We start from the raw sequence: 14,170 nt of genomic DNA on the forward strand, positions 1-14,170 counted from the left end.
AACACAAAAAGACTTCATCTATTAAATTTGCTTTCTGCAAAATAGAAAGCTCGACTGTACATATAAGAGGTGCAGATGGTATATTTTTCTCACCAAGCAAAAGCACATGTTTACCATTGGCCATAAAGGATAAGGAGTTGTGTTCATAACTAGTGTGCAATGTGTTTCCTAAACCATGCAGCCACTCCCGTCCTAAAACTACATCAGCACGGTCCATGTTCATAACTTGGAAGTCAAGGGTCATCATATGATCTTGAACAATAAGCTCAACCCCTTGAACTACCGTGTCACATACTTCTTTATCATTCCCAGACATCTGCTCCACCACATACTTGTGAGAGCAGGGAGTCTGTGTAAGCTTCAATTTCTTGACTAGCTTATAGTTCAAGAAGTTATGAGTTGCACCATCATCCACTAAAATACGAACACGTTGTCCGTTAATAGTGCCATGCATGCGAATCAAATCATGGGGGCCAAAGGTGGGCTGCCACATTGAAGCAGGCACACAACACTTGTGCTTTTCTTCCATATGAAGAACCTCTACAGCACATCTATTGTGAGGAGTTGCACCGTGTGCATGGCCTTTTCTTTGCCTTGCAAAAGAAGACAATCTTTCTTGTTATGTTGGTCCGAAAGACATCTAAAACACAAATTGTGTTTCTTTGCACGCTCAAAATCAGCAGTGCTGAGAGACCCACGCGGAGTATCTCGTGATTGCTTAGGTTTCTTATCCTCTTGTGGGCGTGGAGAGGTAGATTGTCTCTTGTTCCTCTTGGAACGTGTGGGAGATCTACCTCGCCATTGGCTCTTAGCCACATTGCTCTTAGCAAAAGTATTCTTAGAGTAGGGAACATTTCCTTTCCTCTCTTGGTCATTATCATATCTTTGTGCATGACTAATGGCTTCTTCCAAAGTTTTTGGATGTTGGGTCTTGACATAAAAACGATAGTCTTTGTCAAGACCCCTATTAAAACCCGTATCTTTACCTTGATTATGTAATAACAATTTGAAGAATGCAACAAAGCTAGCTATGCCATGTGGCGAGGATTAAGTGGATCTTAAAATAGCAGAGGTGGTAAAATAAAAAACGCAAGGTAAACCACAGATAGAGACAATGAGAAAAGCAATGGCGCAAGAGAAACGTAGATCAAAGCACCGGGCCGCACCACAGCATGAAAAGGAGATGAAAAGCGCAAAGAGATATTGAGAGAGAGAGAGAGAGAGAGAGAGAGAGAGAGAGAGAGAGAGAGAGAGAGAGAGAGAGAGAGAGAGAGAGAGAGAGAGAGAGAGAGAGCTGCGCTGTGCACTAAAACGCAAGAAAGAGAGAGAGAGAGAGGTTGTTGGCAAAAAATGTCGTGCTTGGCACTTCCTTGGCTAACATGTATGCCAAATGTGGTGTACTTCATGAAGCACAAAAAGTGCTAGACGAGCTTCCTCTCCAAAATGTCATCTCTTGGAATTCTTTGATTGCGGGGCCAAGAAGCTCTGGACTATTTTCACAAAAAGTGCTTGATGAGTTTCCTCTCCGGAATGTCGTCTCTTGAATGCTTTGATCATGGGATATTGCCCAATAGTGGCAGGGCCAGGAAACTTTGGGCTGTTTTCAGCACATGCAAAAAGAAGGAAGCTCTCCAAATGCATTCAACTATGCTTGTATCTTGAAGGCATGTGGCGTTATGCAAGATGCTGATATAGGCTTCCTCTCCAAAATGTCATCTCTTGGAATGCTTTGATCGCGAGATATGCTCAATAGTGGCAGGGCAAGAAGCTCTCGATTGTTTTCACAAAAAGTGCTTGACGAGCTTCCTCTCTAGAATTTCGTCTCTTGGAATGCTTTGATCACGGGATATTGCTTAATAGCAGTAAGGCTAGGAAATTTTGGGTTGTTTTCAGCACATGCAAAGAGAAGGAAGCTCTCCAAATGCATTCAGCTATGCTTGTATCTTGAAGGCATGTGGTGTTATGGGCAAAAGAATTGACACTACTGGAAAAAGCAGTGTACTTGGCACTGCCTTGGCATGTATACAAAAAGCACAAAAAGTGCTTGAGGAGCTTATTGTTCGGAGTGGTGTCTCTTGGAATGCACTGATTGCACGATATGCACAATAAGAGCACGGCTAGAAAGCTTTAGGCTGTTTTCAGCGATTGCAAATTGAGGGCTTCCGTCCATATGCAATCACCTATGCATGCATCTTAAAGGCATGTGGCTCTACCCAAGATGATGATATGGGCTTAAATATTTGCTCTGATATTGTTAGCCAAGGGTTGTTGCAAAAGAATTGACACTGCTGGAAAAAACCGTGTACTTGGCACTGCCTTGGCATGTATACAAAAAGGCCAAAAAGGCTTGAGGAGCTTATTGTTCGGAGTGGTGTCTCTTGGAATGCACTGATTTTGCAGGATATGCACAATAAGAGCACGGCTAGAAAGCTTTAGGCTGTTTTCAGCGATTGCAAATTGAGGGCTTCCGTCCATATGCAATCACCTATGCATGCATCTTAAAGGCATGTGGCTCTACCCAAGATGATGATATGGGCTTAAATATTTGCTCTGATATTGTTAGCCAAGGGTTGTTGCAAAAATTGTTGTGCTTGGCAATGCCTTGCTCCACACACATCCGTTTTCTCTTGAAACATCACCAAGCAAGCAACAATAAAGGCTACACAAGAAAAAATAAAGAGTAACAAGATGAATCTTTCTTTTGTGAGCTCACTTAAAGATTTTGCTAAGGAGAAGGTTTTGTACTAAGGCATTAGCATTCATGTTGATATTTGCAATAGTGGGTTACTTGAAAAGAATGCATACTTGGGAAAAATGTTGGTCAGTATGTATGTCAAGTGCGGTGCACCGCACAACAAATCTTTGACGAGGTTACTATGCGAGATGTCGTCTTGTGGAATGCACTGATTGCAGGATATGCCCAACCGAGACAGGTCTAGGAAGTTGTGGGTTGTTTTCACCTGATGCATAGTGACGGCCTGTCTCCAGACGCAATCACCTACATGTGCATTTGAAAGGCATGCACATTGTGCCTCTACGCAAGATGCTAATATGGACACAAAAATTCACGATGATATTGTTAGTCTGAGGCTACTAAACAGAGATGTCGTGATCGGCACTGCCTTGGTCAATGTGTATGCCAAATGTGGTGCACTTGAGAAAGCACAAATAGCGCTTGAGGAGCTTTTTGTTCGAAACAACGTCTCTTGGAAGGCACTGCTGTTTCAAAAAACTTTCGTGATTTGCTATGCCTTGCTTGGTATGTATGCCAAATGTGGTACACTTCAAAAAGAACAAAAAGTGCTTGAGGAGCTCTTTATCCGGAATGTTTTCTCTTGGAGTGCATTGATTGACGGATGCGTGTAACAAGAGCATGCCAAAAAGCTCAAGGCTATTTTCAATGGATGCAAAGCAAGGGCTTCTCTCTAGATGCAATCACATACGCATGCATCTTGACCTTTTGTATCAAGGCACTAGGATTCATGATGATATTCGTGATAGTGGGTAGCTTGAAAAGAATGCATACTTGGAAAAATATTGGTCAGTATGTATGTCAAGTGTTGTTAGTGCGCAACACGTCTTTTACGAGCTTACTGTATCGGACGTAGTCTTGTGGAACACACTTATTGCAAGATATGCTCAGTAGAGATGCAATCACCTATGCATGGAGGCATGTTGCTCTACCCAAGATGTTGATATGGGCATGAATATTTGCTTTGATATTGCTAGCAAAGGGTTCTTGCAAAAATTGTTGTGCTTGGCAATGCCTTGCTCCACACACATCCATTTTCTCTCGCAACACCCCCAAGCAAGCAGCAATAAAGTCTAGACAAGAAAAAATGGAGAGCAAGAGAACGAGTCTTTCTTTTGTTAGCTCACTTAAAGATTGTGCTAAGGAGAAGGTTTTGTACCAAGGCAATAGCATCATGCTAATATTTGATATATAGTGGGTTACTTGGAAAAAATGCATACTTGGGGAAAATGTTGGTCTGTAAGTATGTCAAGTGCGGTGAACCTATCAAGTCTTTGACAAGGTTACTGTGCAAGATTTCTTCTTGTAAAATGCAGTGATTGCAAGATATGCCTAGACAGGGCTAGAAGCTTTGGGCTATTTTCAGCTGTAGCAAGGGCCTATCTCCAGACGCAATCACCTACGGGTGCATCTTAAAGGCATGTGCATTGTGTCTCTATGCAAGATGTTGATATAGACACAAAAACTCACAATGATATTGTTAGTCTAAGGCTGCTGAAAAGAGATTTGCCAATCTGTTTTCAGCAGATGCGAAGCGAGGACCTCTCTCCAGATGCGATCACCTATGTATGCATTAATGTGGCTCTACGCAAGATGCTAATGCAAGGCAAGGGCCTTTGTCCATATGCAATCACCTGTGCATGCATCTTGAAGGCATGCGACTCTATGCAAGATGTTGATATGGGCTTAAAAATCTACTCTAATATTATTAGTGAGGGGCTATTGCAAAAGATTGTTGTGCTTGGCAATGCCTTGGTCGATCTGTATGCCAAATGTGGTGCGTTTTGTAAAGCACACAAAGCTCTTGAGGACCTTCTGTCGAGAATGTCGTCTCTTGGAGTGATTTGATTGCGGGATATGCTTTAGAAGCAGGGCCAGAGAGCTCCAAGCTGATTTTAGCGGCTGATGCAAAACGAGGGCTTCTCTCCAGGTGCAATCATATACGCGTGTATCTAAAAGGCACGTGACTCTATGCAAGATACTGATATGGGCATAAAAATTCTTGATCATATTGTTAGTCAAGGGCTATTGAAAAAGGGTATCGTGCACAATGCCTTGGTTGACGTGTTTGCTAAATGTGTTGTCCTTAAGAGAGCACAAAAAGTGCTTGAGGAGCTTTTTGTCCGGAGTTTCGACTCTTCGAATGCACTAATTGAAGGATTTGCCACACAGGGCAGGGCCAAAAAGCTCCAGTCTGTTTTCAGCATATGCGCAGCGAGGGCCTCTCTCTAGATGCAATCAGCTACGTATGCATCTTAAAGCATATGGCTCTACGCAAGATGCTGATGTGGGCACAAAAATTCACAATTATATTTTTAGGCTATTGAAAAAAGATGTCGTACTTTGCACTACCTTGGCCGATATGTATGCCAAGCACTGATTGCGAGATATGTACAACAAGAGCAGGGCCAGAAAGCTTCAGACTATTTTGAGGGATGCAAAGTGAGGGCCTTTGTCCAGATGAAATCACCTACATGTGCATCTTGAAGGCATGTGACTCTATGCAAGATGCTGATATGGACTTCAAAATTCACTCTGATATGGTTAGTCTCGGGTTGTTGCAAAAAGTTGTCGTGCTTCACAATGCCTTGGTCGATATGTAGGCCAAATTTGGTGTACTTTAGGAAGCACAGAAAGTGCTTGATGACATTTTTGCCTGGAATGTTGTCACCTAGAGTGCATTGATCACTTCCAATATTGTTAGTCCTAGGTGCAATCATATACCCTAAGACCACATACATCAAAAGTAATGTAGGTTATGGTATGCATGATAGAAAAAGTGAATGTGACAGTCAACATGCTGGCAAAAGTCGAGCAACACATAATGGTGGGAAGGTGATGCAACAATGCAAGGGAGATCTGGCAGCCGATCCATCCAACACTGTGCTTCATGCAAACGACCAATAGCAAAGGTACACTTATGTTTTGTGTTTTGATTTCCTCTATGTGATCTCAAAAGTTCTTAGATTACATCATGTATACAATAAAGCAATGAATTTATATCATTTTTATTGAAAAGATTTCAGATAAAGGTGACAAGGACTTGCTATGCCCAACTAAGGGACACACGGACAATACACCAAGACATGGCAATGTGGAATGATACATGTCTTTATAAAACATCGGTAATGAGTTCTTCCTTGTACAATTATAGTATTTTTACAATAAAAAGTCCCTCCAACACGAAGGAGAAGTATAAGTCCCCCTTATCATTTGGGTTGGTTAGATATTAAATTTCATGTTACCTCTCTTGAAATCATAGTCGTCTTCGACTATGAAGTAGAAGAGATAAAGCCTTAGTCATTAGTCAATGTTTCTTAGCGGGTAGAGGATCCCATTTTACCCTACGATATCATTCCAAGATGGATGACTAATCCATTTGGTGCTTGGTAGACATAGTTGCCGCAAGCATGTCTTCTCTTTACTCACATTTCATTCTCCCAAGTAGAGTGACAAATTATAATTGGTGTTTGAGAGACGTCGTCATCATAAACATGATTCTAAGTATTCATACTACTTAAATTTGTGCACAATAAAAAGAGAACTAGTCTTATAAGACAAAAATATTGGTCATTTAAAAGAAATTTGTACATTTTCTTCCTCTAATGTAGCATTGTAAGCATTGACAAGGTTCATATTATTCTTAAGCTGTATTCATTGCTCCACACCATACATACGTATGTTTTTTTTTTGTTGGCACAAGCATCGTAAATGCACAAAATGCATCTTGCTCCGTTTTTATTATAATGTGAAAATTTTTACATCCATACATCTTTTAATGCAAAATCTCATTTGTGATGCGAGATCATAGAGCTTTTGGCAAAATCTTTGAGGAGAGATGTTCTGGAGCCATGCGGTAAAATCCACACCACTATCACTTTTTTACTTCTTACCATATACATAGTGAAGCAATCAAGGCAAACTAGTTTGTAATTCATCTAGACCTTCTAGTTTTAATATGATTTCCCGATACTTTGAAAGGTATTGTGTGAGAGAGAGGCCAGACATGCGGCATGCATCCCATGCTAACCAATTCTTATCTTCTTCATTGGAGTCCAAAAACTCTTTGGAGAAAGAAGCTTGAAACGCAGCCCAAGACGGAGGACGAGCATCTATTGGAAATGTCATCCACCACTTATAGGCCTTGCCTTTAAGAGATAGACTTGTTTCCACAGTCGTCTTTATATCCAGGGTGTGTCTCAATCTATGAATATCACTCCATTTGTGTAAGAACGTATTGACCGCATCCTTGTTGCGATCACGCTCTTCCCCGTGAAACTCATGAATGGTGATATTCTTAAGTAATGCATTGCTACCTTCTGCATCTTCTGCAGCACTTGTCTCTTGGACTCCTTGAGTCGTGCAAGTTTGGTTCCCTTGAACCGTGCCACTTGTGGCTCCTTGAGTTGTCTGTGAATTCATAAATTTCACAAGTAACTCTGTAAGATTGGTAACATTTGCATTGAGTGCAGAGAGGTTTCTTTCAAGTACGCTTTGGCGATGTTCCAAAGTCTTGAAAGAAGCCATATCTACAAGCCCATGATCTCCTAGATCATCATCATCATGCATATTAGTGTCAGCAGCACCCGTGGTGCCCTGATTTTGATCTACGTGCTCAAAATCAAACGTGTGTGTAGGTGGGATATCCTCATTGGCCATGGTAAACACACACTAATGCAAAGAGAGAAAAAGAAACGACAACTTGTACCTTGAGAAATTGAAGTCTTTGTATTTTGTATGCTCTGCGATTTGCGTTGCATACGAATCTCGCCTTGCGGAAAGTTGAGCGCTTCACTTGTCGTTCCTTGTAAGAACACCGTTGATGATTCTTCACAAAAACTCGTCGCTTTTGTGAAAGCTTTTCTTCACTTTGAAACTACCTCCTTGAGGAAAAAAGAATTTTTGGAGGAAAACTTGTCTTCCTCCAAGAAGAAGTGAAAAGAAAGGGTTAAGCTACTTCCTTGAAGTTTCAAGCTTTCCCTTTCCTTCTAGTTTTCCTTTCAACACAAGTAGACTATCTTTCCTTATTATACACAACAAGGACCAATAGCTTGATGGTAAAGTGTTGGCCTCTCACCCTCATGGGGTGGGTTCAACCCTCCTTCATGCAAGGGTTAAGTGGGCCTACCTATGTGCGCAACCAACGGTGCCAACGGAAGCCTTTGGAGCCTCGGTATTGTCGAGTTTACTCTAGTCGCCCGTTGTGGAGGACATAAATGGGGCGATGCTATCACTGTCTATCCATGCGTTGCTCGCACAAGAAATTGTGTCTGTCTTCTTTTTGCTGCACAGCGGAGACGTCGCTGTCTGTGGAGCATGGGAGAGATGCAAAGCGTCGCACGCACATGCAAGCCACTTTTAGCCTCCTCCCAAAAATAGCTCGGATACTAGTGAAGGGGCGATGGTAATGTGTGTGCTAGTCTCCACCCAACCGTGCTATCTTATAGCCTCCCCCTAGCATACACACTGTCCGACCGGGCCGGTGGCCTTGCCCATAGGACCCATGTCCTTACACAAAGCACAATATTCTTCACGCATCTTATCTTTAATATGATGGGAGGGAATCACCATGACAGATTTTGAAAACACTTAGATTCTCTCATACACAATATGCTTGAACTAAAAAACCCAACATCTAAAGGAGTTTAAACAAGAAAGCATAGCATCATTCTCAACCTAGAAGGTCCTCTCTCTCTCTCTCTCTCTCTCTCTCTCTCTCTCTCTCTTAAATGTCTGATGTAATATTAAAGCTTTTGTGTAACAATTACAAACTTTGCATAAGGTGCACTCTCTCTCTCTCTCTCTCTCTCTCTCTCTCTCTCTCTCTCTCTCTCTCTCCAAACAAATAAGGAGCTATTTTCTACTAGTTGCAAAACCCCTCGAAACACCCAAATGGTATCAATTCTAAAAGAAGGTACATGAATAAGGAACAAAGCAAGCCAAAAGAAGAAGGGGTGGTGGTAATGCGTGTGCTAGTCTCCACCCAACCGTGCTATCTTATAGTCTCCCCCTAGCGTACATAATGTCTGGCCATGCTGGTGGCCTTGCCCATAGGACCCATGTCCTTACACAAAGCACAATATTCTTCATGCATCTTATCTTTAATATGATGCGAGGGAATCACCATCACAGATTTTGAAAACACTTATAATCTCTCATACACAATATGCTTGAACTAAAAAACCCAACATCTAAAGGAGTTTAAACAAGAAAGCATAGCATCATTCTCAACCTAGAAGGTCCTCTCTCTCTCTCTCTCTCTCTCTCTCTCTCTCTCTCTCTCTCTCTCTCTTAAATGTCTGATGTAATATTAAAGCTTTTGTGTGACAATTACAAACTTTGCATAAGGTGCTCTCTCTCTCTCTCTCTCTCTCTCTCTCTCTCTCTCTAAACAAACAAGGAGCTATTTTCTACTAGTTGCAAAACCCCTCGAAACACCCAAATGGTATCAATTCTAAAAGAAGGTACATGAATAAGGAACAAAGCAAGCCAAAAGACCTTATCTATATGAATTCAGACCTTATCTCATATGAATTCTGAGGTGTTTATTCAAGATTTGATAACTTAATCTTCTTATAATCAACATGAATACCTCCTTTAGAGACTATATGACCTTAAGTAAATGCTATATTGAAAAAAAGTGCTTTTTTCACAAAGTTTTATTAGAGTTAAAATACAACTTGTTCTTAAAGTGCTCTTTGCATTTATCCACAAACTTACTAAAAACAAGGATGTTGGGGTTCAAGCCAACTGGCCGAACGCCCATTACTAACCCGTCATTACTAACTCACTTATTCTTTATTTGAATATAGAATAAGGAGCGTGAAAGGATAACTCACTCTCTATGTTTTACCCACTATGTGCTCTCCATCACCTCATAACATTGCACTCACGCATCCGCACACGTGTACTCTTCAAGTGGTATCAAAGCCAAAGGTTATGGTGCTACTCCTCTCCTAGTGTTTTCTTCTTCCTGGCGAGCCTTACATCGGCAATAAATCAAACCTCATAGCTTCCATGGATATTGAGGCATTTGTGAGCTTGGCACATAGAGCTCACGTATCAAGGTGGCAAGAGACTTAACTCCACAAGCCACAAGGGGAGAGATATTGAGCTTTGTGTGAGCTCAGAGAGAGAGAGAGAGAGAGAGAGAGAGAGAGAGAGAGAGAGAGAAAGAGAGAGAAGCAAGTCGCTCAATTCAGGGAAGATTGACAACATATCACTATTTTGCTTATAGCTTGAGCTAGAAAACTCAGATTCAAATACATTTTTTAATCAAAACAAAGCTCTCTTTGAGCTCTACGACTCTGTAGAAGAGCTTGTTAGCTAATTTGGAGTGCAAGCATGTTCAAAGCCAAAAGAAGAAGAGGTTGTTTTCTCATGATAAATTTTATATTTGAGTTGAGTATGGGAGGTGAGAGAGTTTAGAGAGAGAGAAAGAGATAGCTTCACCTCAACTTCAACATTGAAGGCCTTGAGAACACATATAGTGGAGTAGTGAGAGAGAGATAGAGAAAGAGAGAGAGGATCGGATTGGACTCTCAAACACTTTTGGCATCGGTGACCTTGACATAGTGAGAATGTAGCTCTCCAATTGTGACTATGCATAGGGAGAGCAAGCATAGCTCCCCGGCCTCATTACATGTCTGAGAATGCGGTGCGGGTGCAGAGAGTGAGAAAGGGGGGGGGGGGGGGGGGGGGGGGGGGGGGGGGAGAGTACACAGGATGTGGAGTGGAGCTCTCAAATCTCACTGTATGAGCACAATGTGAGAATTAGTGAGAGCTCCTTATTCTTTATACATACAAAGAATAAGGAGATAAATGTGGGCGGCCAGACACTTCTCGGCGAACACGAGCAAAGCACAGTGAGGCACACCACCTTTACCTAACACTTTCCATGAAAGTGACATGTTAACATAACTCATCAGGACAGATTAAGTCCTTGACTTGCCATCATTTCTCATCTATAGGAAACCCCACCATAATTGGTGATTGAAGTTGAAGACCTTACGTAAACATGGACTAAACCTAGTTCGCAACATGCTTTACATCATGATAAGAAACTCCAAACTAGAGAGGTCATCTTTCCAATTGGATTTCTTCTCGCTAACGTACACTCTTAGCATATCCTCTAGCACTTAATTAAAATTCACAAGCTACCCATCCGTCTCTGGCTGAGGGGTAGTATTGGTATTGAGTTCCGTCACAGATAATCCTCCAAAAATGACTGGTAAATGTAGGTCACAATTACTCCCAATATTGTCAAGTAATCTATATAAATGATATATATTATGAATAACCAACTCGGTTAACTTTAGAGATTAAATAGTGAATTGAATAGACTTTACAAAGTTTAGTCAACGTATCTTCAAGCGCCAATACTAAGGCATCACCTCATATGGTGGTTGGTAGAACCACAATAAATCTCATAGAGATACTGCACATGTGATGCAAAATGCTTCATAAGATATTAATTTCACGAATTTGCATGCCGCTCCAAATCTGTCTTTTCTAAACACTAGGACCCATAACACCTAGTGTGCATGTAGTCAGCAAAAACTGATCATAACCTGCTTTTTCATGACTATAGTTTCCAATAATGATGGCAAATGTATGCTCATAGCACACATGGAAGAAAAGGGAATAATATGTTTGAATAGCCTATGAAAAAACTAAATACTTCCAATCGCGATTAATTGAAAGCATTGCTAACACATTTGGACCATAATACAATGTGAAAATTAATCACATCTAGGTACAAACAATGAAACATTTTCATTGACAAAACAAAGCCTTGCTATATGTGTAAACAACCATCAGTTAAATTTGTTTAACAATAGTTGTAACTTTAACAAGTCTTACATGGTATCCGGAAATTTTTTGCCATTGAAATTGCTCATGATATTACATACTCAAAATGGTTCAATAAATGGATTTGACAAGCACCTATGGACTCTATCACAACACATAATTAGGAAAACATGCACCAATGGTAGTTCCAAAGACTCATATTCTCCACATGTGAAATATGTCTCATATAATGATGTCACGTTAAATGGCATCCCTACTGGATGTACTTGTGTGTGGAGATCATTTTAAACAGTTAGTGACATGAGTGAGAGGGACCCTCCCGAACCAACCAAACTCCATGAGTTCCTAGAACGGGCCTAGAACATGTTGCACACCATATGATTAACAACATGTGACAAACCCTACCATGTAGGCCTATAGTTGCAAGGTGCATAAATGTACTTGGTACACTACTTTCTCAAAATTCTTTGCTCTTACATGACCTTGTCATATGTCTGAAGAGCGAAATAAGTGAAAGCATTCTAACATATGCATCCCACTATGAAAAGTCAATCAAAGAATATTTAAAAATGAAATTAAACCAAATCTTATGCGTACTAGGATGTGGAAAATGTCTTACACTTATTCGAAAGTGAAGTACAATTTTTAGACCCAAAAGGTACATTACCAAAAAAACAACCTCAAAAGGCCCAATATTTCTTTGACTTGTCAAACACTAAATTAGAGATTAGTGAAAATAAACCGGTATTTGATTGATTACCATGGGTGTTGCCTTGGCAATCCAAACCCCTTGGTTATATTTTTCAAAGAAGGTAGCCGAGACAAGCATAGGCCACCGTGTTACGAGTAATGATTGTAAGTAGCTTGCTAAAGTGAACATAGCCCTACCCCTTGGCAATTGAAAACTTCTTCCTGTGAAAGTACAAGTGCGAAGAGGTCAATCAATGTGACCATCAACACTCGTGGAGTGATTTGTCATACGCTTGAAAACATCACTCCTATAGCCACAATTAATGCTTTAGACTAAACATGAGATCCTCTCAAGTTGGAATCTTATTCACAATTGGATCTTGAAACAATCATACCTCTTCATTGAAAGAAGAGAGTTATTTTTCAAACCAAAAAGAAGGTAGTCATACTAGATATTCTTATAAATGCCTTACACAATCTGTACTGGCTTAGATACACCACAATTCAATGTTTCCACACATAAAATGTTAGCTTATATCCTCTTATTGCCAATGCCCCAATCCTGTTTTCCATGGTCCTTGATCCCAAGTCAATGGGTAGTATATTGGCATAGGGTAGAAGCCTCGCTTCTCATGCTGGCCTGCAAAAACATATATAATTCTCTCTCATAAAGATGTAGCAAAAACATAAGACATCTTGAATCACCTACCTTGTGTGTGGTCGTGACCAGATTGACTTGATGTTTGCCCATTAATTAAATTCATTTTATTTAGGTTCCTTTTATTGTGTTCTTTGTTAGCAAGCATCTGAATATACAATTCTCCATACTAGAAAAACATGTAAAGTATCAAAATGGGTATCCTAAACCTAATGTACTAATGCACTAAAAATTTGAGCTCATGCTTAACCATTGTTATACCTATCGTGTGCATAATGCTTTCAATGGTATGGTCCCAAGGAACTGAAGCAGAGTTTTTGACACTTGGCCCTTTGAAACTTCGTCTTAGAAAATTTGTTCTTCACTGGAATTCCATCCAAAAATTTACCTTGCTCACACTTCCCCACTACCTGTGGTGGAAGTTGAACATTGCCATCCTCCACAACTATCTTGTCACTAGGAAGTACCCCTTGGATAACCTACTCCCTTGTGACCCTGGAGTGGACTACCTACTTTAGGACCTCTACTTCTTGCTTAAGAAGACGATGCTTGACTGCTAATCTTCAAAAACAATCCTTCAACTTGTCAAACTCAATTCGACTTACCGTGTCCCTAACCTCGAGAAGTTGACTCGTGTCCTTTAGTATATTGTATATACTTCTGAGCCAAATGTGAGATCATCCTTAAATTCGAACACTATGTCCTGCTCTTGCTCTATCTTGAGCATATGCTTAATAAGAAATTTACAACCCTACTGTTTGAATTTCAAGTCGTGCTTGCAAGAGGCTAGAAAAAAATATCAAATATATCAAACTTATCACCTTATGTAGAGATACTTTGACAATCGTGTGTCAATTTATACAAATAAATTTTTTTTATGAAATCCCAATGCACTGATAGCCTTGCTATGATGCAAGCCATGCTTGCCTTAAACGTTCTGCAAACTTCAAAATAAAAATGCGTCATGGCATGTATACAACCAATTTTGCAAGGTTCAAGCATACCGTATATGCATGTGCAATTTTAAAAGTAATGATCATGCTTAAAATCAACAATCATGCATGCTTGAAAATCCACACAAATGAATGGAGATTGCTAAATCTAATAACAAACTTGTTGTAACTACAATCAGATCAGGCTTGATAAGCTCATATGTACCCCTTAGGCGGTAATAATTGCACAAGTTTTAATTCAAATCACCAAATTGAATTTGAAGCTGAAACTTGAAATGAGTATCTGGAATCTTATGGGATGCACCA

Source organism: Adiantum capillus-veneris, chromosome 15, assembly GCF_014529385.1.
Source record: "Adiantum capillus-veneris isolate H3 chromosome 15, ASM1452938v2, whole genome shotgun sequence".
NCBI classification, from domain to species: Eukaryota; Viridiplantae; Streptophyta; class Polypodiopsida; order Polypodiales; family Pteridaceae; genus Adiantum; species Adiantum capillus-veneris.